The sequence below is a fragment of the Bubalus kerabau genome, unplaced genomic scaffold (genome assembly GCF_029407905.1).
Source record: "Bubalus kerabau isolate K-KA32 ecotype Philippines breed swamp buffalo unplaced genomic scaffold, PCC_UOA_SB_1v2 scaffold_50, whole genome shotgun sequence".
Taxonomy (NCBI): domain Eukaryota; kingdom Metazoa; phylum Chordata; class Mammalia; order Artiodactyla; family Bovidae; genus Bubalus; species Bubalus kerabau.
In genome coordinates, this window is record NW_026577904.1 from 1,681,772 (window position 1) to 1,708,202 (window position 26,431).

General features: G+C 39.5%; 1 long non-coding RNA gene across 2 annotated transcripts in view; it reads left to right on the forward strand.

Annotated features, from left to right (window-relative positions):
* Window positions 1-26,431, forward strand: part of LOC129640868 (uncharacterized) — a 154,342-nt gene that overhangs the window by 43,045 nt on the left and 84,866 nt on the right. The window contains exon 2 of one of the 2 annotated variants that reach the window (XR_008709005.1): window positions 1,896-2,060. The exons of the other annotated variant lie outside the window; for it this stretch is intronic. This is a non-coding gene — a long non-coding RNA (uncharacterized LOC129640868). The remainder of the gene's footprint in view (window positions 1-1,895; window positions 2,061-26,431) is intronic. 2 annotated transcript variants of the gene reach the window in all.

The following is a 26,431-nucleotide window of genomic DNA, read 5'->3' on the forward strand; positions in this document are numbered from 1 at the left end:
TGTTTAGATTTAAATACGTATTTAGGTTGTGTCTGTGTGCTATACTAAAGTGCTCTTCCATTTTTGTTGTTGTTGTTCAGCTTGTCATAAATCTCCCAAGCAGCTCTATTTCACTGGGTATCTATATTCTTTGATATTTCTCTTTCAGGTTGTTGTTGTAACAGGTTTTATTTTTATTGGTGTGGAGCTGGGTACTGATCTTGGAGTGTCAGGGGTTTCATTAGCTATAAGCAAGGTATCCTGTGTCTAAACCACTGGAGAATTGTACAGCAGGTAGACAGCCAGACTCTATCTAGACAACAGAGACAATCTTTCTACTCACTCTTTCCTACCCTCAGAAATAGGGGAATTTTAGCCTACTCCTTAGATTTCATGGGCATCAGTCAGACTGAGAAACATGAGAGACTAGGTCAGCCATAGATGCTGGGGGGTGTACAGAACTCTGAAGTTTTTCCCAGCATTCACCAAGTATGAACTTCATCTTGAGGGCCTCTGAGTTTAGTTTTCAGGCTTATGCTTGTCCCATGTTAGAAAGGATCCCATATTATTTCCTCTGCCAAGACCTTTTCAGAACTCAGTATCTTACTTATACTCAATGGCTCACCATCACCAGCTGCTGCTTGGCTTAACACAGGCAAATGGAGTCAAAGTAGAAGTGAATAGAAAGTAAGACATTCCAATTTGATCACTGTTTTCCCAGATCCTCTCAAAACAGAATTCTAGTTTTTAAAAAGTCATTTAATTAATTTTATAAATCATTAGAATGTCTTTAAAATTGAGAAGTAAGCAGAAATGAAAAAGAGCACGGTTTGGTCGTGGTTAATGTATAAATTGTGCTGGGAGTTATTTTTATTGACAGTCCAAAATTCTTCTAGTAACTACTGCCCTGCCCCTGAGTCAGCTCATGTAATTTGAGCCTTGATAAGTTGCACTATTAGGAATATTTGTTTTGCAAGTAACAGAAAAATCTAATATGACATACAAAACATGGAATTTATTTCCTATTATAATGATCCTGAACGAAGCAGATTTGGCGGGAGGATAAGTAGAGGTATATCAAAATTCAGATAACTGGTAATTCAGTTATGTCGTTAGTGAACTAGTTTTCTACCTAACTTCTATTCCTCTGTGGCAAAACTATTTCTTCTCAAGATTGTAAGATGCTTGCCAACAATTCCCAGTGATCCTCATTTTCTTGGTAACATCCAGTGGCAGAACATGCATCTTTCCTTTAGCTCTCTGAGAAGAGCATGTAAATGTCTCTTCCAGAAGCCCCCAGCAAACATCAGACACAGTTCATTGTCCCTATTTGAACCATATTCTACAATGAGAAAAAATCTGTACTAGTCAGTGGCTTGCACATAGGTGACCAAGGCCATGCACTTGTTAACACGGGAGGTAAAGGTCCACTAACACTCTCCTGTCAAGGTCACTAAAGATTTCCACTTTGCTAAATCCAGTGATCAATTCTCTGTTAGCATTTATTTGACTTAGTATCATTTGACTCAACTGATCATCCACTCCCTCTTGAAACACTTTCTGCCCTTTGGGTCCATGGACTCTACTGTCCAAGTTTTCCTCCTACGTCAGTGACTCTTCCAATTTCGTCTCCTTTGCTGTGTCTTCCTTAAGATCCTAATATCTTATAACCCTGAAACAGTCTTTATACCTATTCTCTTTTCTGTCAACCCTCATTGCCTTCACAGTCTTATCCAGGTTCACAGCTTTAAATAAGATTTTGCAAACTATGTATAATCAGCATCATAACCATCTAGGAAAATATACCAGATCAACATCATCATTCTTACCATTTAATACCAGAGAAATTTTATATCATTTACTCCTGCAGAACTTAATTATAATATGTAGATTACATTATTACCTCCATTTTACAGGTGAGAAAACTGAGACTGAAGACAACATAATTAACTTGGACAGTGTCCCAGAGAGAGAAAGTAGAACCAGGCCTTGAACCTGGACAGATGGATTTCAGCGCTGTTCTTAACCACCACGTTACCTCCGTGGTGTCAACAGCTTCTTGATTTGCAGCACATCTGAAGGTATTTATTTGCTATTCATTCTAGTATGTGACTCAACTGAAGCGACTTAGCATGCACACACACTCCAATAAGTGAAGTTATTAGGGTGCCTTGCTCACAAATGCCTGTTTCTCTGCTGCAAAGAATTTCCTAAAATTTTCAAGTTTCTATTTCAAAACATTTAAAAATTTTCAGCAATGATTGTCCTGTTAGGAGGAGAATTGTAAAGGTCAACCTGCCAGTGATTCTATTTTCTTAAAAAAGGACTGAACTGACATTGAACACATTAAAAAGAAGCCTAAAACACTTCTTGAAACTGTTCTTTCCATGGTTAGTGCCTCTTTTATTTCTGTCCTTCTTTACCATCTGACTGGAATAATACCTTTATAAAATAAAGAGTAAAATTTGATCTGGAAGATGATAATAAACTACCTTTGTTTCTTTTTTTTTTTTTTTTTTTAGTTTTATTTTTTTTTAATTTTATTTTATTTTTAAACTTTACATAATTGTATTAGTTTTGCCAAATATCAAAATGAATCCGCCACAGGTATACCTTTGTTTCTTTGCCCTTAATTTACCATCTGAATTCCTACTTCCCTTATTCTGCTGAATTTACCACTGTATTACTTTTCACCTCATTATTGTCAAGTCCAGTGAGCATTTTTCGGTCTCTGGTTTATGCTGTTTTCCTCTGGCATCGAACAGTGTTGATTATTTCCTCTTTGAAAGTATTTCCTCCCATGAGATGATGATGTCGTCCTCCTGTGATGTCATGCTTTTCTGGATTTCCTACTGTTTCTGTGACATTTTCTTTAGAGCCACACTTACTTGAAGTGTGATTAGGTTTGGTTTACTCTTTAGTCCTCTTCTCATTATTGTCTCTCCCTGGATAATGTTGTCTATCTCTGTATTCAGTTATTACTTAAAAGTGAATAACTCTAAACATGAATCTTCAGCCAGAGGTCTAATAATTTCCTTCAGTCAACATACCCAGAATTGAGCAGTGTGTCCACCTTGAAACTGTTGCGCTTTTCTGTTCTCTGTCTACACTAGTGATATGTCACCACCACTATCTAAAGTATAAATTATCTAATTTACACTTTATTTATTTACATTATTTGGTGCTTCCTCTGTTCTCTTACTTTTAGTACCTGAGTGGTCACACATACTGTATCTCAAGTCTCCCTTCTCTAGTGTGTCTCCAGTGGTATTATGTTAGTTCATCTCTAGTCATCTCCAGCAGGTTGTTGTTTGTAACAAATAACAACCTATAACAGTAGGGTGTTATTTGATCCTCCTGATTTCAGACTTGCCCCTGCAGTTGTTTTTCCATATTGCTATCAGAGTGACTCTTCCACATTTCAGTCTGACCATGTCGTTCCCCAGATGAGGTCCTTTAGTAATCCCCTGATGCTTAGAAGAGGTAGTTCAAGCTCAGCAAAGCCCTTCCTAAATTAGTTCCAATCTATTTCTCCAGCCTCATTTTCTGTCAATTCTCTATTAACTTCTTGCATATCCTGCTTATCTTTTTTCTTCCATCCTCCATCTCCTCCCCTTCTTTTTCCTTCTTTTCTTCCCACACTCTTATTTTCTTTTTCTTCCTTCAGTATTAGATTGGCTGTTGGTCTCAGATGATGGTGAAGTTGTTTTATATTCCTAGACCATCTGAAACATTTTATCCCCACCTTGTTCATCCTTTGGACTCCTGTTCATTCTACTAAGGCCAGTTCATGTACCATTCAGTCCAGTTTCTCCACAATGAGCCCATTACTGCCTTGTTTGTACTAATTTTGTAATATATGCATACTTTATTATACATAAAAGCTATCTAGTTACAGCTTGTTCAGATTCTGTGGGTCTCAGAATATTGTCAGTTTCTTAAAGTTACTCATCTGTTTTTATTACCATTTTGTCCCCTGTTACAGTGTTGACCATATAATCTGTTGTTCACTTGGTCAGTAGTGTCCCGCTCTGTGTGATCCTATGGAGTGCAGCATGCCAGGCTTCCCTGTTCTTCCCTGTCCTTCCCTGTCCTGTGGAGTTTCCTCACATTCCTGTCCATTGAGTAGGTGATGCTATCTAACCATCTCATCCTCTGCCACCCTCTTCTCTTTTTGCCTTCAGTCTTTCCCAGCATCAGGGTCTCTTCCAGTGAATCAGTTCTTCACATCAGGTGGCCAAAGTATTGGAGCTTCAGCTTCAGCATCAATCCTTCCAATGACTATTCAGGGTTGATTGCCTTTAATATTGACTGGTTTGATTTCGTTGCTGTCTAAGGGGCTCTGAATAGTTTTCTCCAACACAACAGTTTGAAAGCATCAGTTCTTTGGTGCTCAGCCTTGTTTATGGTCCAACTCTCACATCCGTATGTGACTATTGGAAAAACCATAGATTGGACTATATGGACTTTGTTGGCAAAGTGATACCTCTATTTTTTAATACACTGTTTAGGTTTGTCATGGCTTTTCTTCCAAGGAGCAAGTGTCTTTAAATTTCATGGCTCCAGTCACCATCTGCAGTGATTTTGGAGCCCAAGAAAATGAAATCGGTCACTGTTTCCATTTTTCCACCTTCTATTTGCCATGAAATGATGAGACTGGATACCATGATCTTAGTTTTTTGAATGTTGAGTTTTAAGCCAGCTTTTTCACTCTTCTCTTTCATGCTCATCAAGAGACTTTTTAGTTCCTCTTCATTTTTTGCCATTAGAGCAGTATCATCTGCATATCTGAGGTTGTTGCTATTTCTCCCAGCAATCTTGATTTCAGCCTGTGATTCATCCAGCCTGACATTTCTTATGATGCACTCTGCATAGAAATTAAATAAGCAGAGTGACAATACAGCTTTGTTATACTCCTTTCCCAGTTTTGAGCCAGTCTGTTGTTCCATGTCCAGTTCTAATTATTGCTTCTTGACCTGCATGCGCATTTCTCAGGAGACAGATAAGATAGTCTGGTGTTCCCGTCTCTTTAAGAATTTTCCAATTTTTTGTGATCTACACAGTCAAAGGTTTTAGCATGAAGCAGAAGTAGATGTTTTTTTTTTTTCTGGAATTCCCTTGCTTTCTCTATGATCCAAAGAATGTTGGCCATTTGTTTTCTGGTTCCCTGCCTTTTCTAAACCCAGCTTGTACATCTGGAAGTTCTAGGTTCACATACTGCTGAAGCCTAGCTTGAAGTATTTTGAGAATAACCTTACCAGAATGTGAAGTGAGCACAATTATCCAGTAGTTTGAACATTCTCCAGGATTGTCCTCCTTTGGGATTGGAATGAAAAGTGATCTTTTTGAGTCCTGTGGCCACTGCTAAGTTTTCCAAATTTGCTGACATACTGAGTGCAGCACTTCAACAGCAGCGTCTTTTAGATTTGAAATAGCTCAATTGGAATTCCGTCACCTTCACTAGCTTGTTCATAGCAATTTGACTTTTGTTGTTAAGAGTTTTCTTGTATAGTTCTTCTGTGTATTCTTGTGACCTCTTCTTAATCTCTTCTGCTTTTGTTAGGTCATTACCATTTCTGTCTTTTATCATGCCCATCCTTGCATCAAATGTTCCCTTGATATATCCAATTTTCTTGAAGAGATTTCTAGTCTTTTCCTTTCCTTTTTCCCCTCTATTTCTTTGCATTGTTCAGTTAAGAAGGCCTTCTTATTTCTCCTTGCTGTTCTCTGGATCTCTATATTCAGTAGGGTATATCTTTCCCTTTCTCCCTTTGCCTTTACCTTCTCTTCTTTCCCTAGCTGTTTGTAAAACCTCCTCAGGCAACCACTTTGCCTTTTTGCATTTCTTTTCCTTTGAGATGGTTTTAGTTACCATCCCCCTGTACAATGGTATGAAACTCCATCCACAGTTCTTCAGGCACTCTGTCTACCATATCTAACCCCTTGAATCGATTCATCACCTCCACTGTATAATCATAAAGAATTTGATTTGGGTCATATGTGAGTGGCCTAATGGTTTCCCCTACTTCCTTCAATTTTCCTGAATTTTGCAATATGGCGCTGATGATCTAAGCCACAATCAGCTCCAGGTCTTTTCTTTGCTGACTATATAGAGTTTCTCCATCTTCAGCTGCAAAGAATATATCAGTCTGATTTCAATATTGACAATTTGGTGATTTCCATATATAGAGTTGTCTCTTGTGTCATTAGGAGAAAGTTTGCTATGACCAGGGTGTTCTCTTGACAAATTTCTGTTAGTCTTTGCCATGCTTCATTTTGTACTCCAAGGCCAAACTTGCCTGTTATTCCAGATATCTTTCGACTTCCTACTTTTTCATTCCAGTCTCCTATGATGAAAATGACATGTTTTTTTGGTGTTAGTTCCAAAGGGTATTGTAGGTCTTCATGTGACATATGTGTGTTAGTCCCTCGGTCCTGTCTGACAGAACTGGTCAACTTCAGCATCTTCGGCATCAGTGGTTAAGGCATAGACTTGGATTACTGTGATGTTGAATGATTTGCCTTGGAAACAAACCAAGGTCATTCTGTAGTTTTTGAGGCTGCACCAAGTACTACATTTCAGACATGTTTTTCTGACTGTGAGGACTACTCCATTTCTTCTAAGGGATTCTTGCCTACAGTAGTAGATGTAATGGTGGTCTGAATTAAATTTGTCCATTTTAGTTCACTGATTCCTGAGATGTCGATGTTCGCTCTGGCCATCTCCTGCTTGACCTGCTTGACCATGTCCAGTTTACCTTGATTCATGGCTCTTACATTTCAGGTTCCTATACAATATTATTCTTACAGCATCAGAGTTTACTTTGACCACCAGACACATCCGTTACTGAGCCATTCTGGCCCAGCCATTTCTTTCTTTCTGGAGCTATTAGTAATTGCCTCTGCTCTTCCTCAGTAGCTTACTGGGCACATTCTGATGTGGGGGGCTTATCTCTGGGGTCATATCTTTTTGCCTTTTCATACTGTTCATGGTGTTCTTGTGGCAAGAATACTGGAATGGATTGCCATTTCGTCCTCTACTGCACATGTTTTGTCAGAACTCTTCACTAAGACCTCTTCATCTTGGGTGGCCCTGCATGACATGGCTCATAGCTTCATTGAGTTACTCAAGCCCCTTCACCCTGACAAGGCTGTGATCCATGAAGGGGCACCATGTACTAGAGGGTCAGTAATTGTTGAGCTCGTCTAGTTCGGTAATTTCCCATGAAATATTAATAGTATTTCTAGAAATGATATCACACACTTTGATACCATATTACTGTGCACTGTGCATCCCTTTATTAAGCCTAAGTGGTTTGCACCATAAGTTAAATATGTAAGGAATTGCATTTACTAGTCCATGTCATTAGATACCATTTAGTATTAATAACCAAGTATGTGTGTTATTTTGTGCTAAAAATCCTTAACATTTTCCATATGGAAAAGTCATTTCTCTTTTCTCATGGAAATGACAGTACAGGCAGTGCCATATGGGATAACATTAATAGCTGAATCCAAATAAATGTGATTACATCATTCTCAAGGAATTCAAGTTTCATATTCTTGAGTCATCTATTTCTACAGTTTGAAGTTTATAGCACATATAGAAGTAGATTATTTAATAATGACAAAAGAATTAATTCTGATTGTTTGCAGAAAGAGCTCAGCTAAATTTAGCTTTTAAAAACAAATAAGAGCTGCAGAAAAATGAACCTTGCAAATTTGTCTAATCTGTTTTTACAGTTGGGAGATACAAAATATTAATTGCTTTTTGATCTTCTCTTCCAGTAATTCGTTTTTTTTTTTTTTATCATCCCCGTGAAACCTTTAAAACTTGAAAGAAATAAGTAGCTATTCTACTAATGAATAAGACATAGCACATGTTAAGTTCCCTCCCTTTAAATATTTGGTTTATGATGGGAAAGACTTATCAAATTAACCCTTCTATAACTACTTCTTTCTAAGTGATAAGCAGTTGGCATGTGTTTTTCATTGAGGTGAAATTCATGTAACATAAAATTGACCTTGTTTAAATGTGACATTTAGTACATTCACAATATTGTGCAACTGTGACTTCTGTCTGGTTCGAAAATGTTTTTTCATGCCAAAAGAAGACTGTCTATACTCTGCATTTACCCCACCCTGCCCCGTATTCTGGTGACTGCCAGTCTGCTTTCTGTTTCTGTGTATTTATCTATTTTAGACATTCCATTTAAATTTTATTTATTTGTTTTTATGGCTCCACTGGGTCTTTGTTGTTGCACGCACGCTTTCTCTAGTTGCGGCGAGTGGGGCTGCTCTTCATTGCCGTGCACAGGCTTCTCACTGAGGTGGCCTCTCCTGTTGTGGCTGCAGGCTCTCGGCCATGCAGGCTCAGTAGCTGCAGGCTTAGTTTCTCTGTGGAAGATGGGATCTTCTCAGGCCAGGGATCAAATGCATGTCCCTTCCATTGGCAGGTGAACTCTAATCCACTATAGCACCAAGGAAGTCCCTACATACTTTATTTAAATGGAGTCATACAAGATATGATATTCTGTGTCTGGTTTCTTCCACTTAGAATAATGTTGATGGGGTCCATCTGTGTTGCAGCATGTGTCAATACTTCATGCGTTTTTAAGGCTGAATAATATTCCACTGTATGGATACACTGCTAAGTCGCTTCAGTCGTGTCCGACTCTGTGCGACCCCGTAGACAGCAGCCCACCAGGCTCCCCCGTCCCTGGGATTCCCCAGGCAAGAACACTGGAGTGGGTTGTCATTTCCTTCTCCAATGCATGAAAGTGAAGAGTGAAAGTGAAGTTGCTCAGTCGTGTCCGACTCTTTGCGACCCCATGGACTGCAGCCTACCAGGCTCCTCCGTCCATGGGATTTTCCAGGCAAGAGTACTGGAGTGGGGTGCCATTGCCTTACTACAATTTGTTTATCCATAAATACACATTTGGGTTGTATTCACCTTTTAGCTATTGTGAATAGTGCTTCTGTGAACATTCATGTACAAGTATTTATCTGATTACCTATTTTCAGTGGGTTTGGTATATTTTTGACAAGGCTCTAACAGCAAGTCTCCTGAATTTTGGAAAGCTATTAGCAAATTTGACTGAGTATAGACAGTTTTCTTATCTTGGAATGTATCTAAAAACACTGAATTTCAGGGCATTGAGCACTTTTTTTCATGAAACTGCCACTTCTGTTCCTGGAAAAAAGCACATAGTCATGGAGAATTCAGCTGTTCATATTTATTGAAATTTGTTGAATTTCTAGAATATAAGATTAATTTCTATTATATGTCAGGTACTGTATTCACCTGGGAGTACAGAAATAAGTTTAGCTTTCAAGAAGCTTATAGATTGTGGAACAGATACTCAAATAGCATACTATAAGAACTTATGGGGATGCTGCTGTGCTCCAGAATTTGTCTGGGATGCTGTGGGCCGAAAGGAGTAGCACCTAACCCAGTCTGGAAAGGTCCGGTCAGACCTCCTAGAAGTGAACTCTGAACTCCTCCCAAGTATCACGAAGGTGAAAATAGCAGTCTCTGAGCCAGTCCTGCTTCCGTCCCACTCCCTGGGGGTAGGTAAGGTGTCCTTCTGAACACTTGTGTAATGAAAGTATGCATTTGGATTGGATGCACCCAGAGATAAATATATATTGAGACAGAATCAAAGTGTGCATGCTGTTTTGAGAAATGCTTTTTGCATATAACTGTTGTGGTATCTCTCCTTAGACTCACAGATGAGCTTAGACTGAAGATGTATAGGTTAGCCTGGTGAATAAAAGTGTGAGTTAGAGCAGCATGGGTAAAGGCATAAAGATGGGAGAGGGCATGGCATATTTTAAACCTCTGTTTAATTCAGGTTTTCTGTGTAGGGAGCCTGAAACTAGAATTTAAACCTTATAATGTTGGAATAGAGAGAACTGACATATCTAAACAATCTGTAACTAGATTTGAATTATGTTAGGATCCTTTGTAAGTCTTTGCATTTTCATTTTTATGTTTTCCTTTTATGTTCTTAGCAAAGCCTTATTTAAAAGATTTTATTAGGCTGGTGCAAAAGTAATTGCATTTTTTCACTGTTTAACTTTTCCACTTGATATTGGAATACATTCTCAAGTGTATTGTGCTATGTTATACATCTTTTTTTTCTTAATTTTTCTTATTTTTTTAACTTATTTTAATTGGAGGCTAATTACTTTACAATATTGTAGTGGTTTTGCCATACATTGGCATGAATCAGCCATGGGTTTACATGTGTTCCCCATCCTGAACCCCCCTCCCACCTCCCTCCTCATCCCATCCCTCTGGGTCATCCCAGTGCACTAGCCCTGAGTACCTGTCTCATGCATCGAACCTGGATTGGTGATTTGTTTCACATATGATAATATACATGTTTGAATGCTATTCTCTCAGATCATCCCACCCTTGTCTTCTCCCACAGAGTCCAAAAGACTGTTCTATGCATCTGTGTCTCTTTTGCTGTCTCACAAATAGGGTTATTGCTACCATCTTTCTAAATTCCATATATATATATGTGTGTCAGTATACTGTATTGGTGTTTTTCTTTCTGGCTTACTTCACTCTGTATAATAGGCCTCAGTTTCATCCACCTCATTAGAACTGATTCAAATGTATTCTTTTTAATGGCTGAGTAATACTCCATTGTGTATTATATGTACCATACCTTTCTTATCCATTCATCTGCTGATGGACATCTAGGTTGCTTCCATGTCCTGGCTATTATAAACAGTGCTGCAATGAGCACTGGGGTACATGTATCTCTTTCAGTTCTGGTTTCCTCAGTGTGTATGCCCAGCAGTGGGATTGCTGGGTCATATGACAGTTCTATTTCCAGTTTTTTAAGGAATCTCCACACTCTTCTCCATAGTGGCTATACTAGTTTGCATTCCCACCAACAGTGTAAGAGGGTTCCCTTTTCTCCACACCAGCATTTATTGTGTGTAGACTTTTTGCTAGCAGCCATTCTGACTGGCGTGAGATGGTACCTCATTGTGGTTTTGATTTGCATTTCTCTGATGCGTGATGTTGAGCATCTTTTCATGTGTTTGTTAGCCATCTGTATGTCTTTTTTGGGGAAATGTCGATTTCATTCTTTGGCCCATTTTTTGATTGGGTCATTTACTTTTCTGGAATTGAGCTGCAGGAGTTGCTTGTATATTTTTGAGATTAATTCTTTGTCAGTTGTTTCATTTGCTACTGTTTTCTCCCATTCCGTAGGCTGTCTTTTCACTTTGCTTATAGTTTCCTTCATTGTGCAAAAGCTTTTAAGTTTAATTAGTTTCCATTTGTTTATTTTTGCTTTTATTTCCATTACTCTGGGAGGTGGGTCATAGAGGATCCTGCTGTGATGTATGTCGGAGAGTGTTATGCCTATGTTTTCCTCTAGGAGTTTTATAGTTTCTGATCTTACATTTAGATCTTTAATCCAGTTTGACTTGATTTTTGTGTATGGCATTAGAAAGTGTTCTAGTTTCATTCTTTTACAAGTGGTTGACCAGATTTCCCAGCACCACTTGTTAAAGAAATTGTCTTTTCTCCATTGTATATTCTTGCCTCCTTTGTCAAAGATAAGGTGTCCATAGGTGCATGGATTTATCTCTGGGCTTTCTATTTTTTTCCATTGATCTATATTTCTGTCTTTGTGCCAGTATCGTACTGTCTTGGTGACTGTAGCTTTGTAGTAGAAACTGATGTCAGGCAGGTTGATTCCTCCAGTTCCATTCTTCTTTCTCAAGATTGCTTTGGCTATTCAAGGTTTTTTGTATTTCCATACAAATTGTGAAATCATTTGTTCTAGTTCTGTGAAAAATACCGTTGGTAGCTTGATAGGGATTGCATTGAATCTATAGATTGCTTTGGGTAGTATACTCATTTTCACTATATTGATTCTTCCAATCCATGAACATGGTATATTTCTCCATGTATTCGTGTCCTCTTTGATTTCTTTCACCAGTGTTTTATAGTTTTCTATATATAGGTCTTTAGTTTCTTTAGGTAGATATATTCCTAAGTATTTTATTCTTTTCATTGCAATGGTGCATGGAATCGTTTCCTTAATTTCTCTTTCTTTTTTCTCATTGTTAGTGTATAGGAATGCAAGGGATTTGTGCGTGTTAATTTTATATCCTGCAACTTTACTATATTCATTGATTAGCTCTAGTAATTTTCTGGTAGAGTCTTTAGGGTTTTCAATGTAGAGGATCATGTCATCTGCAAACAGTGAGAGTTTTACTTCTTCTTTTCCAATTTGGATTCCTTTTATTTCTTTTTCTGCTCTGATTGCTGTGGCCAAAACTTCCAAAACTATGTTGAGTCGTAGTGGTGAGAGTGGGCACACTTGCCTTGTTCCTGACTTTAGGGGAAAGACTTTCAATTTTTCACCATTGAGGATAATGTTTGCTGTGGGTTTGTCATATATAGCTTTTATTATGTTGAGGTATGTTCCTTCTATTCCTGCTTTCTGCAGAGTTTTGATCATAAATGGATGTTGAATTTTGTCAAAGGCTTTCTCTGCATCTATTGAGATAATCATATGGTTTTTATTTTTCAATTTGTTAATGTGGTGTATTACATTGATTGATTTGCGGATATTGAAGAATCCTTGCATCCCTGGGATAAAGCCCACTTGGTCATGATGTATGATCTTTTTAATGTGTGGTTGGATTCTGTTTGCTAGCATTTTGTTAAGGATTTTTGCATCTATGTTAATCAGTGATATTAGCCTGTAGTTTTCTTTTTTTTTTTTTTGTGGCATCTTTGTCTGGTTTTGGTATTAGGGTGATGGTGGCCTCATAGAATGAGTTTGGAAGTTTACCCTCTTCTGCAATTTTCTGGAAGAGTTTGCCTAGGATAGGTGTTAGCTCTTCTCTAAATTTTTGGTAGAATTCAGCTGTGAAGCCATCTGGTCCAGGCTTTTGTTTGCTGGAAGATTTCTGATTACAGTTTCGATTTCTGTGCTTGTGATGGGTCAGTTAAGATCTTCTATTTCTTCCTGTTTCAGTTTTGGCAAGTTATATAAGAATTTGTCCGTTTCTTCCAAGTTGTCCGTTTTATTGGCGTATAGTTGCTGATAGTAGTCTCTTATGATCCTTTGTATTTCTGTGCTGTCTGTTGTGATTTCTCCATTTTCATTTCTAATTTTGTTGATTTGATTCTTCTCCCTTTGTTTCTTGATGAGTCTGGCTAATGGTTTGTCAATTTTATTTATCTTCTCAAAGAACCAGCTTTTGGCTTTGTTGAGTTTTGCTATGGTCTCTTTTGTTTCTTTTGCATTTATTTCTGCCCTAATTTTTAAGATTTCTTTCCTTTTCCTAACCCTGGGGTTCTTCATTTCTTCCTTTTCTAGTTGCTTTAGGTGTAGAGTTAGGTTATTTATTTGACTCTTTTGTTGTTTTTTGAGGTAAGCTGTACTGCTATGAACCTTCCCCTTAGCACTGCTTTTACAGTATCCCATAGGTTTTGGGTTGTGTTTTCATTTTCATTCCTTTCTATGCATATTTTGATTTCTTTTTTGATTTCTTCTATGATTTGTTGGTTATTCAGAAGCATGTTGTTTAGCCTCCATATGTTGAAATTTTTAATAGTTTTTCTCCTGTAATTGAGATCTAATCTTACTGTATTGTGGTCAGAAAAGATGATTGGAATGATTTCAATTTTGAATTTTGAATTTACCAAGGTTAGATTCATGGCTCAGGACATGATCTATGCTGGAGAAGGTTCCGTGTGCACTTGAGAAAAAGGTGAAATTGATTGTTTTTGGGTGAAATGTCCTATAGATATCAATTAGGTATAGCTGGTCCATTGTGTCATTTAAAGTTTGTGTTTCCTTGTTCATTTTCTGTTTAGTTGATCTATCCATATGTGTAAGTGGGGTATTAAAGTCTCCCACTATTATTGTTATTGTTAATTTCCCCTTTCATACTTGTTAGCATTTGCCTTATGTATTGCGGTGCTCCTATGTTGGGTGTATATAGATTTATAATTGTTATATCTTCTTCTTGGATTGATCCTTTGATCATTATGTAGTGTCCTTTTGTCTCTTTTTACAGCCTTTATTTTAAAGTCTATTTTACCTGATATGAGTATTGCTACTCCTCCTGCTTTCTTTTGGTCTTTATTTGCATGGAATATCTTTTTCCAGCCCTTCACTTTTAGCCCATATGTGTCCCCTGTTTTGAGGTGGGTCTCTTGTAGACAGCATATATAGAGGTCTTGTTTTTGTATTCATTCAGTCAGTCTTTGTCTTTTGGTTGGGGCATTCAACCCATTTACATTTAAGGTAATTATTGATAAGTATTGCCCCGTTGCCATTTACTTTGTTGTTTTGGGTTCAAGTTTATATACCCTTTCTGTGTTTGCTGTCTAGAGAAGATCCTTTAGCATTTGTTGAAGAGCTGGTTTGGTGGTGCTGAATTCATTCAGCTTTTGCTCGTCTGTAAAGCTTTTGAATTCTCCTTCATATTTGAGTGAGATCCTTACTGGGTACAGTAATGTGGGTTGTAGGTTTTATTCTTTCATCACTTTAAGTATGTCCTGCCATTCCCTCCTGGCCTGAAGAGTTTCTATTGAAAGATCAGCTGTTATCCTTATGGGAATGCCCTTGTGTGTTATTTATTGTTTTTCCCTTGCTGCTTTTAATATTTGTTCTTTGTGTTTGATCTTTGTTAATTTGATTAATATATGTCTAGGGGTGTTTTGCCTTGGGTTTATCCTGTTTGGGACTCTCTGGGTTTCTTGGACTTGCGTGACTACTTTCTTCCCCATTTTAGGGAAGTTTTCTACTATTATCTCCTTGAGTATTTTCTCATGGCCTGTCTTCTTCTTCTGGGACTCCTATGATTCTAATGTTGGGGCTTTTCACATTGTCCCAGAGGTCCCTGAGGTTGTCCTCATTTCTTTTAATTCTTTTTTCTTTTTTCCTCTCTGGTTCTTTTATTTCTACCATTTTATCTTCTACCTCACTTATCCTATCTTCTGCCTCCGTTATTCTACTGTTGGTTCCCTCCAGAGTGTTTTTGATCTCATTTATTACATTATTATTAATTGACTCTTTTTTATTTCTTCTAGGTCCTTGTTAAAAATTTCTTGCATCTTCTTGATCCTTATCTCCAGGCTCTTTATCTGTAACTCCATTTTGATTTCAAGATTTTGGATCATTTTTATTATCATTATTCTAAATTCTTTTTCAGGTAGACTCCCTACCTCCTTCTCTTTTGTTTGGTTTGGTGGGCCTTTATTCTCTTCCTTTACCTGCTGATTATTTCTCTGCCTTTTCATCTTGTTTAGATTGCTATGTTTGGGGTGGCCTTTCTGTATTCTGGCATTTTGTGGTTCCTCTTTATTGTGGAGGTTGCTCCCTGTGGGTGGGGTTGGATGAGTGGCTTGTCAAGGTTTCCTGGTTAGGGAAGCTTGTGTCGGTGTTCTGGTGGGTAGCTGGATTTCTTCTCTCTGGAGTGCAGTGAAATGTCCAGTAGTGAGTTTTAAGATGTCTGTGGGTTTGGAGTGACTTTGGGCAGCCTGTATATTGAAGCTCAGGGCTATGTTCCTGCATTCTGGAGAATTTTCATGGTATGTCTTGCTCTGGAACTTATTGGTTCTTGGGTGGTGCTTGGTTTCAGTGTAGGTATGGTGGCTTTTGGATGATCTCTTATCCATTAATGTTCCTTGGAGTGAGGAGTTCTCTGGTGTTCTCAGGTTTTGAGTTTAAGCCTCCTGCCTCTGGTTTTCAGTCTTATTCTTACAGTAGCCTCAAGAGTTCTCCATCCATACAGCACTGATAATAAAACTTCTAGGTTAAGAGTGCAAAGATTCTCCACAGTGAGAGACACCCAGAGAGGTTCACAGAGTTACATGGAGAAGAGAAGAGGGAGGAGGGAGATAGAAGTGACCAGGAGGAGAAGAGGGGGAATCAAAAGGGGAGAGAACAAGCTAGCCAGTAAACAATTCCCTATGTTCTCTCCACAGTCTGGACCCCTCAGAGAGGTTCATGGGGTTATACAGAGAAGACGAGGGAGATAGAGGTGAGCAGGAGGAGAAAAGGGGGAATCAAAAGGAGAGAGACTGATCCAGCCAGTGCTCTGTTCCCTAAGTGTTCTCTGCAGCCTGGAACAGCTACAGGGATTCACAGAGTTGGGTAGGGAAGAGAAGGGGGAGGGAGGAGATAGAGATGACCTGTTGGAGAAAAAGGAGAGTCAAAATGGGGAGAGAGCAACCAAGCCAGTAATCACAGTCTTAAGTAAAAATGGGTACTGAAGACTGGATTCTTAAATGTACAAAATTGGTAACAAATAACTATAAAGCAAAGATTAAAAATCTAGAGTAGAGGTTAGACTCAAAAATACAATATTAAAGAAAAAAAATCACAAAATGTATAAGAAATTTATATAAAGTTTGCTTTAAAAATAGGGTCTTTTTTTGCAAGGTGATAAAAGGTTATAAAAATGAAAATTAAAAGAGTAATAGCAGACTTAAAAAAAAGAAAAATTAAAAAAAATGGTAACAGCAAAAATATATCTAGGAATTTCTCTGGAGCTGTTGCGGGCAGTGTGGGGTCAGTTCTGTTTCACATGGTTCCTTGTTCCAGCTTATACTTCTCAAGATCTGTAGGACTCTTCCAATGTAGTCAGTGTTAACTACAGGGATTTTAATCTGTTGTACCTGTCACTTCCAAAGCAATTCCCTCTGTTTATTTGGCTTCTTCTGTTTGCCGGTCTCTTCAGTGTCTAATTTCCACCCTGACACAAGGGGGCGAAGGTGATCTCTTGTTTAGGCTCACTCGTTCAGTCGTGGTATGGGGAGTGAGGAACACTGCAAACAAATACCACTGGCGTGTGTGGGGAGTGCTTGCAGTGTCTCGGCCACACTGGGTTTGCCCCCGCTCACGGCGTGTGTGTTTTCCCAGTCTACAATGCTCAGGCTTCAGGTTGCTCAGTGGGGAGCAGACCCTGGGTTGCGTGCACTTCCCAGGTCTAAGCCACTTAGGTTCAGGTTCTCGGGCACTCCCCAAAGGCACAGACTTGGTTGGGCCTGTGTTTTGTGCCGTTCTGGTTTGAGCAGTTCAGGCGACCAGGTGCGTGGTGAGCACACTCTCCTCAGGTGCTGTGCGTCTTATCACCTCCTGGGTCCCAGCAGCTGGGTTTCCGGGCACGCCCATCTCTGGTGTGCTATGTGTCTCTTCCAGGGAGCTGATCTCTGGCTGCAACCCTCCCGGCGGATGTCAGCCATCCAGAATCTCAGAAAGTCTTTGGTTAGAAACTGGAAGCCTGTTTGCAGTTTGGTAGGGGATACCCTCTCTGGGGCCGAGATTGCCCCTTTCTGGCTCTGGCTGGCGCCTGCCTGGCCCCTACCTCCGGTGGGGGATGGACCGGTCCACAGCCTGCTAGCTTTCCTCTGGTATTGGCTCCGTGCTTTGTTCTGTGAGCTGGCCGGCAGTGCCTTAGGTTAGAGCTTTTCATGGGATAGTTCTCTCTCTCTCTTTTTTTCTCTGTCTCTGGCTGTCCCACAGTCTGGGTTGCTATCTCACATTAGCTCCCTCAGATTGCCCTCAGGGCATTCAGGCCCGGTCCTTACCCTAAGCAATGCTGCAGCTCCTCTCCATTCAGCCCCTGCTTGCTGGTGGTGGATGCGAGCGTCTGGGATACTTCTCTGCTGGGAGTTGCCCTTAGGCGCGTTATCTGTGGGTTTTATTTTTTTTTCCTCCCGGTTATGTTGCCCTCCAAGATTTGAAAACTTCCCCTAGACTCGCCGGTGAGAGGGTTTCCTGGTATTTGGAAACTTCTCTATTAAGATTCCCTTCCCAGGACCGATCTCTGTCCCTAATTCTTTTGTCTCTCTTTTTATCTTTTATATTTTGTCCTACCTCCTTTTGAAGATAATGGGCTGCTTTTCTGGGCGCCTAATGTCTTCTGCCAGCGTTCAGAAGTTGTTTTGTGGAGTTTGCTCAGCGTTCAAATGGTCTTTCCATGAATTTGTAGGGGAGAAAGTGGTCTCCCTGTCCTATTCCTCTGCCATCTTAGGATCACCCCCCATTATACATCATTTTGATGTGCATTTTTCGCTTTATATTTTGTTGCTAATGACTTGTTACTTACTGTTTATTTTAGACTAAGGAAATTATGTTAGAGAAAATGCAAATTCAAGCAATTTTTTATTCGAGTTAAAAATGGGGTGTAAAGCAGCAGTGATAACTAACAACATCAACAATGCGTTTGGCCCAGGAACTGCTAAGGAACATACAGTGCGGTGGTGGTTCAAGAAGTTTTGCAAAGGAGACGAGACCTTGAAGATGAAGAGCATAGTGGTTGGCCATTGGAAGTTGACAGTTGATCATTGAAGCTGATCCTTTTAAAACTACATGAAAAGTTGCTAAAGAACTCAGTGTTGACCATTCTACCATCATTCTGCATTTGAAGCAAATTGGAAAGGTGAAAGAACTTGATAAATGGGGGCCTCATACTGCTGCTGCTGCTAAATTGCTTCAGTCATGTCCGACTCTGTGCGACCCCATAGACGGCAGCCCACCAGGCTCCCCATGAGTTGACTGTAAATCAAAAAATTGTCATTTTGAAGTGTCATCATCTTTTGTTCTGTGTGATGACAGTGAACCATTTTTCAGTTGGATTGTGATGTGTGATGAAAAGTGGATTTTGTATGACAACCAGAGATGACCAGGTCAGTGATTGGACCAAGAAGAAGCTCCAAAGCACTGCTGCTGCTAAGTCGCTTCAGTCGTGTCCAACTCTGTGAGACCCCATAGATGGCAGCCCACCAGGCTCCACCATCCCTGGGATTCTCCAGGCAAGAATACTGGAGTGGGTTGCCATTTCCTTCTCCAATGCATGACAGTGAAAAGTGAAAGTGAAGTCGCTCAGTCATGTCTGACTCTTCACGACCCCATGGACTGCAGCCTACCAGGCTCCTCCGTCCATGGGATTTTCCAGGCACTACCCAAAGCCAAACTTGCACCAAAAAGGATCATGGTCACTGTTTGGTGATCTGCTGCCCTTCTGATCCACTACATCTTTCTGAATCCAGGCAAAACCATTACATCTGAGAAGTAATACTCAGAAAATTGATGAGATGCACTGAAAACTGCAGTGCCTGTAGCCAATGTTGGTCAAGAGAAATGGCCAAATTCTTCTTCAAGACAGTGCTTGGCTGTTTGTTGTACAACCAAAGCTTCAAAAGTTGAATGAGTTGGGCTATGAAATTTTGCCTCATTTGCTATAGTCATATGACCTCTCGCCAACTGACTAACCACTTCTTCAAGCATCTCAACAAATTTTGTAGGGAAAATGCTTCCATAAGCAGCAGGAGACAGAACATGCTTTCCAAGAGTTCATTGAATCCCAGAGCATGGATTTTTATACTACAGGAATAAACAAACTTATTTCTTGATGGCAAAAATATGTTGATTTTAATGGTTCCTATAGTGATTAATGTCAGGATCCCTGGTGGCTCAGGCGGTGTAAAGCGTCTGTCTGCAATGCGGGAGACCTGGGTTCGATTCCTGAGTTGGGAAGATCACCTGGAGAAGGAAATGGCAATCCACTGCAGCACTTTTGCCTGGAAAATCCCATGGACAGAGGAGCCTGATAGGCTACAGTCCATGGGGTCGCAAAGAGTCCGACACGACTGAGCGACTTCACGAGCAAGCAATAGTGATTAATAAAGATGTGTTTGAGCCTAGTTATAATGATTTAAAATTCACAGTTCAAATTTGCAATTACATTTGCACCAACCAAGTTCCACCAGGAAGCAACTATTTCATCTTGTTGATGAAGTATAGCATTGAATTGTGTGCTGTTACTCAAAACTTTAGTCTTGTTCAGCATTCATTGTGCTGTGACTATAGTGGAAGCACCGTGGTAAGATGCAGGGGATAAACAGACAGGATTTTCTTTTTATAAGACAAAATCCATGTCCTGCTGGCAATCCACAGTCTAATGGAAGACCTAAAGATATGGATATATAGATATAGATACTGTACAGGTAAGTAAGAAATATAGGCTTCCCTGGTGGCTCAGTGGTAAAAAATCGGCATTCCAACTCAGGAGAGGTAGATTCAATCCCTGAGTGGGAAAGATCCCCTGGAGAAGGAAATGGCAACCCACTCCAGTATTCTTGCCTGGGAAATCTCACGGACAAAGGAGCCTGGCAGGCTACAGTCCATGTGGTCGCAAAAGAGTTGAACACAAATTAGTGACTAAACAACAATAACATTTAAGAATTATAGATCAAGACCCTTAGCCCTCAGACTGATGAGGTCAGGGAAGGCTTCTTGACATTAATGAATATGAATTATCTAAGATAAGAAGTGTGAGCCAAATATTTCAGGCAAAGGATGAAGCAAAATAAAAATTGCTTGCAGTTTCATCATTTTGGAGCCTGATAGGAAGAGTCTTAGAGATAATCTTCCCAACCTAGGGACTGAACCCAGGTCTCCCACATTTCAGGTGGATTCTTTACCAGCTGAGCCTCCAGGGGAGCCCTTGGAAGAGACAGAGGTGAGGAAATGGGAGTCCTCACATGTGGTGTTAGAGGGCTTATACTTGATGAGATGCTGGACAAGATGCCACTGAATAATATTTAAAGCAGACAGATATGGTCAGGAAGTGTGGATTTGAGGGCAGGTTTACAGTTGGGGAGACCAATTAACAAGTCATTACGATAGTCCAGTTGAGAGATTGTGAAGCCTGAACAAGAGTGGAGGAGGAAGAGACTAGGGAACAAGGGAGGAGGAAGGGACTGAGTTAACAGGTTTCTAGCAATAAGATGAGAAGGATTTAATGATAAGAGGAAATAGTGCTGAAAGAAGAAGGAAAACAATGGATGTATGCTAGATCTTTTTCTTTTGGTAAAGGGGGAAATGCCTGTGCCACCAGCTTACAGAGCCAAGAAAAGGTAAGCAAATTTGGGAGGACAAAATGGTGAATGCATTTTTCCCACTAGGAGCATCCAGATCTGCTCCTAATGGACTTATGGTTCAGAGATTTGAGGAAAAGTTAAAGTTGGATAAACAGACTGAGAAATGATCCAAAGGGGCTGATGAAACCATCACTCAGAGAAACTATGTAGGCTAACAAAGAGTGATGAGCTGAGAATGGACATATAGGGCAGTAGTTAGCTTATGAAAAAGAAAATATAACTATATAGGAATTGTATAGTAGCTATATAGTAACTAGAATTTTCAAAATAGAAACAGGTGTGAGTGTCATGAGGGTCAAGAAGGAGTGTCATGGGAGTTAAGAAGAAGGGCAGTCAAGGGGTGCAAGGACGTCCACTTGAAGACTGAAGACGGAAAATGTCCTTTGGAAATTCCTCAGTTGCTGAGGATGCTTAGGTGCTAACCAGGTAGGCTGAGGCCACTGATAATGATATGATAAAATAATAAATAAGGATGGTGAATATTTATGAGGATTTGCCATACGCCAGGTATAGTTCTATTTTTTGAGATTTATCTCCAAGACTCTTCATTTCGACTTTAGTTGATTTTAGACCTAGTTCTCCAATCTTTTTATGGTCCAAAGTTCCCTATGGTTCAAAGTTAAATTCTCACAGTGTTCTTCTGCTTCTTACACTATTTTATTTCTCTTTTAGAGTTCAGGTTTGGAGGATATCTCTGGTTCATTGAATAATAAACACACATTGGTTTAGGTTCAAGAAATACAATGATGTACTGCAATTATCTTCAAACTTGACAAGTTCTCCTTTAACTGTCAGAATATTTACATTCTTTTCTCTGAAAACTTAAAAGTTTTATTCCATTTATCCCACATCATGTCATTCTAATGTAGTAGATGCTTTTGCTTGAAAATCTTTTACTGATGAGCCCATTTATTTAAAAATTTTTAAATTGAAGAATAGTTGATTTACAATGTTGTAATTGTGCCAGCATCTGCTGTACGCAAAGTGACTCAGTTATACACATATATGAATTCTTTTTTAATATTCTTTTCTGTTATGGCTTACCACAGGATATTCAGTATAATTCCCTGTGCTATGCATTAGGATCTTGTTGTTTATCCATTCCAAATATAATAGTTTGAATTTACCAGCCTCAAACTCCCAGCCCGTCTGTCTTGCTTGCCACCACCCTGCCCACCCTTGGCAATGACACGTGTGTTCTTTATGTCTATGAACTGTTTCTGTTTTGTAGGTAGGTTCATTTGTGCCATATTTTAGATTCCACATAAAAGTGATATCATATAATATTTTTGTCTTTCTCTTTCTGATTTACTTCACTTACTATGATAATCTGTAGTTGCATCCCTTTGCTGCAAATGGCATTATTTCTCTCTTTTTTTTATCATTCAGTAATATTCTGTTGTATATATGTATTGCATCTTCCTTGTCCATTCATCTGTCAATGGACATTTAGATTATTTCCACATTCTGGCTATTGTCAGCAGTGCTGCTATTACATAGGGGTGCATGTATGTTTTTGAATTATAATTTAGTCTGGATATATTCCCAGGAACGAGATTACTGGATCATACAGTGATTCTGTTTTTAGTTTTCTGTTGTTGCTCACCTGCTAAGTCATCTCTGACTCTTTGCAACCCCATGAACTGCAGCATGCCAGGCTTCCCTGGCCTTCACTATCTCCTGGAGTTTGCTCAGATTCATGTCCATTGAGTCAGTGATGCCATCCAACCATCTCATCCTCTACTGCCCTCTTCTCCTTTTGCCTTCAGTCTTTTCCAGCATCAGGGTCTTTTCCAATGAGTCGGCTCTTTGCATCAGGCGGCCAAAGTATTGGAGCTTCAGCTTCAGCATCACTCTTTCCAATGAATATTCAGGGTTGATTTCCTTTAGGATTGACTGATTTGATCTCCTTGTAGTCCACAGGACTTTCAAGAGTCTTCTCTAGCACCACAATTGGAAAGTATAAATTCTTTGGTGCTCAGCTTTCTTTATGGTCCAATTCTCACATCAGTACAGGACTACTGGAAAAACCATAGTTTTGACTACATGGACCTTTGTCGGCAAAGTGGTATCTCTGCATTTGGATACGCTATCTAAGTATGTCATAGCTTTCCTTCCAGGGAGCAAGCATCTTTTAATTTTGTGGCTGCAGTCACTGACCACAGTGACTTTGAAGCCCAAGAAATAAAATCTGCCATTGTTTCCATTTTTCCCTCATCTATTTGCCATGAAGTGATGGGGTTGGATACCATGATCTTATCTGAATGGTGAGTTTTCTGAGGAACCACTGTACTGTTTTCCATTGTGGCTGTACCAACTTATATTATCACCAACAGTGTAGGAGGGTTCCTTTTTCTCCACATCCTCTACAACATTGTTATTTGTAGACTTTTTAATGACGGCCATTCTTATCAGTCAGTAAAGAATCTGCCTGCAGTGCAGGAGACCCAGGTTCAATTCCTGGGTTGAGAAGATCCCCTGGAGAAGGAAATGGCAACCCACTCCAGTATTCTTGCATGGAGAATCCCATGGGCAGAGGAGCCTGGTTGGCTACAGTCCATGGGATCACAAGAGTCAGACACGACTTAGCCATTAAAAAAGAGAAAGACTCTGACCGGTGTGAGGTGAAACCTTATTATAGTTTTGATTTGCATTTCCCTGATAATTGGTTATGTGGAGCATCTTTTCATGTGCCTACTGGCCATCTGTGTGTCTTCTTTGAAGAAATGTCTGTTAAGGTCTTCTGCCCATTTTTCTATAGGTTTATTTGTTTTGTTATTGAGTTGTATGGGTTACTTTTATATTTTGGAGGTTAAGCCCTTGTCTGTTGCATCATTTGCAAATATTCTCTCCCATTCTGTGGATTGTCTTTTCATTTTGTTTATGGTTTCCTTTACGCTAGCCAAGTAATACTCAAAATTCCCCAACAGTATGTGAACCAAGAACTTCTAGATGCTCAAGCTAGATTTAGAAAAGGCAGAGGAACCAGAGATCAAATTGCCAAATCCACTGGATCATCGAAAAAGCAAGAGAGTTCCAGAAAAACATCTACTTCTGCTTTATTGACTACACCAAAGCCTTGGACTGTGTGGATCATGAAAAACTGTGGAAAATTCTTAAAGAGATGGGAATACCAGACTGCCTGACCTGCCTCCTGAGAAATCAGTAGTTAAGAAGCAGCAGTTAGAACTGGATATGGAACAATGGACTGGTTCCAAATTGGGAAAGGAGTATGTCAAGGCTGTATATTGTCACCCTGTTTATTTAACTTATATGCAGAATACATCATGTAAAATGTTGGACTGAATGAAGCACAAGCTGGAATCAAGATTGCTGGGAGAAATATCAGTAACCTCAGACATGCAGATGACACCACCCTTATGGCAGAAAGTGAAGAAGAACTAAAGAGCCTCTTGATGAAAATTAAAGAGGAGAGTGGAAAAGTTGGCTTAAAACTCAACATTCAAAAAATGAAGATCATGGCATCCGGTCCCATCACTTCATGGCTAATAGATGGGGAAACAGTGGAAACAGTGGCAAACTTTATTTTTGGGGGGCTCCAAAATCACTGCATATGGTGACTGCAGCCATGAAATTAAAAGACTCTTGCTTCTTGGGAAAAAAAGCTATGGCAAACCTAAACAGCATATTAAAAAGCAGAGACATTACTTTGCCAACAAATGTCCATCTGCTCAAAAGCTATGGTTTTTCCCGTGGTCATGTATGGATGTGAGAGTTGGACTATAAAGAAAGCTGAGCACCAAAGAACTTATACTTTTGAACTGTGGTGTTGGAGAAGACTCTTGAGAGTCCCTTGGACTGCCAGGAGATCCAACCTGACAATCCTAAAGGAAATCAGTCCTGAATATTCATTGGAAGGACTGATGCTGAAGCTGAAACTCCAATACGTTAGCCACCTGATATGAAGAACTGACTCATTGGAAAAGACTCTGATGCTGGGAAAGATTGAAGGCGGGAGGAAAAGGGGACAACAGAGGATGAGATGGTTGGATGGCATTACCGCCTTGGTGGACATGAGTTTTAGCAAGATCCGATAGTTGGTGATGGACAGGGAAGCCTGGCGTGCTGCAGTCCATGGGGTCACAGGGAGTTGAACATGACTGAGTGACCGAATTGTTCCTTTACTGTGTAAAAGCTTGTAAGTTTGTGTTTTTGTGCTCAGTTGTGTCCACCTCTTTGTGACCACATGGATTGTAGCCTGCCAGGCTCATCTGTCCATGGCATTTCTCCAGACAAGAATACTGGAATGGGTTGCCATTTCCTCCTCCAGTGGACCTTCCTAACCCAGGGATGGAACTCACATTTCCTGCATCTTCTGTATTGGCAGGCAGATTCTTTATCATGAACTGGGAAGCTCAAGTTTGTTTAGGTCCCATTTGCTTATTTATTTATTATTTCTATTGCCTTGGGAGACTGAACTAATAAAACATTATAATTCATGTCAGAATATTTTGCCTGTGCTGTCTTCTAGAAGTTTCATGGTGTCATGTCTTATGTTAAAGTCTTTAATTTATTTTGGATTTACTTTTGTGCATGGTGTGAATACACACCACATTCTAAATTCATTCATTTACATGTGTCTGTTCAACTTTCCCAGCACTACTTGCTGAAGAGACTGTCTTTTTCTCATTTTATGTTCTTGTCTCCTTTGTTGAAGATTAATTGACTGTACGTGTGTGGGTTTATTTCTGGGCTGTCTATTCTGTTTCATTGATCTGTGTGCCTGTTTTTGTACCAGAACCATTCTGTTTTGATTACTGTAGTTTTGTAGTATTGTCTGAAGTCTGTGAGAGGTATGCCTTCTGCTCTTTTTTCCCCCTTTGGATCGCTGTACCAAAATTCGGTCTTTGACGGTTTCATATAAATTTTTTGATTATTTATTCCTGTTCTGTGAAAAATATTGTGGGTAACTTTTTAGGGATCACAGATTAAATTAGAGGTTAAATCTGTAAATTGCTTTGGGTAGTATTGCCATTTTGACCATGTTAATTCTTCCAATTAAGAGTATGAGATCTCTTCCACTTATTGAAATCTCTTTTTATTATCTTTATTAATGTTTTATAGTTCTCAGCATAAAAGCCTTTCACCTTCTTGGTCAGGTTTATTCCTATGGTATTTGTGTGTGTGTGTGTGTGTGTGTGCACGCGTGTGTGCAATTTTGTTTGTTTAACATTCCCTTCTAATATTCCATTGTTAGTGTAATAGAATGCAGCTGATTTCTGAATGCTAATTTTATATCCTGCTACTTTGCTGACTGTATTTGTTAGATCTAGAAGTTTTTTTGTGGAATGCTTAGACTTTTCTATCATTAGTATCATGTTGTCTGCATGTAGTGAGTGGCAATTGTACCTTTCCCTTCTGATTTGGTTATGTTTATATTTTCTCCTTGTCTGGTTGCTGTGACTAGGACTTTGAATACTGTGTTGAAGAGACGTGGTAGCAGTGGGCATCTTAGTATTTTTCCATATTTAGTGGGAAAGCTTCTAACTT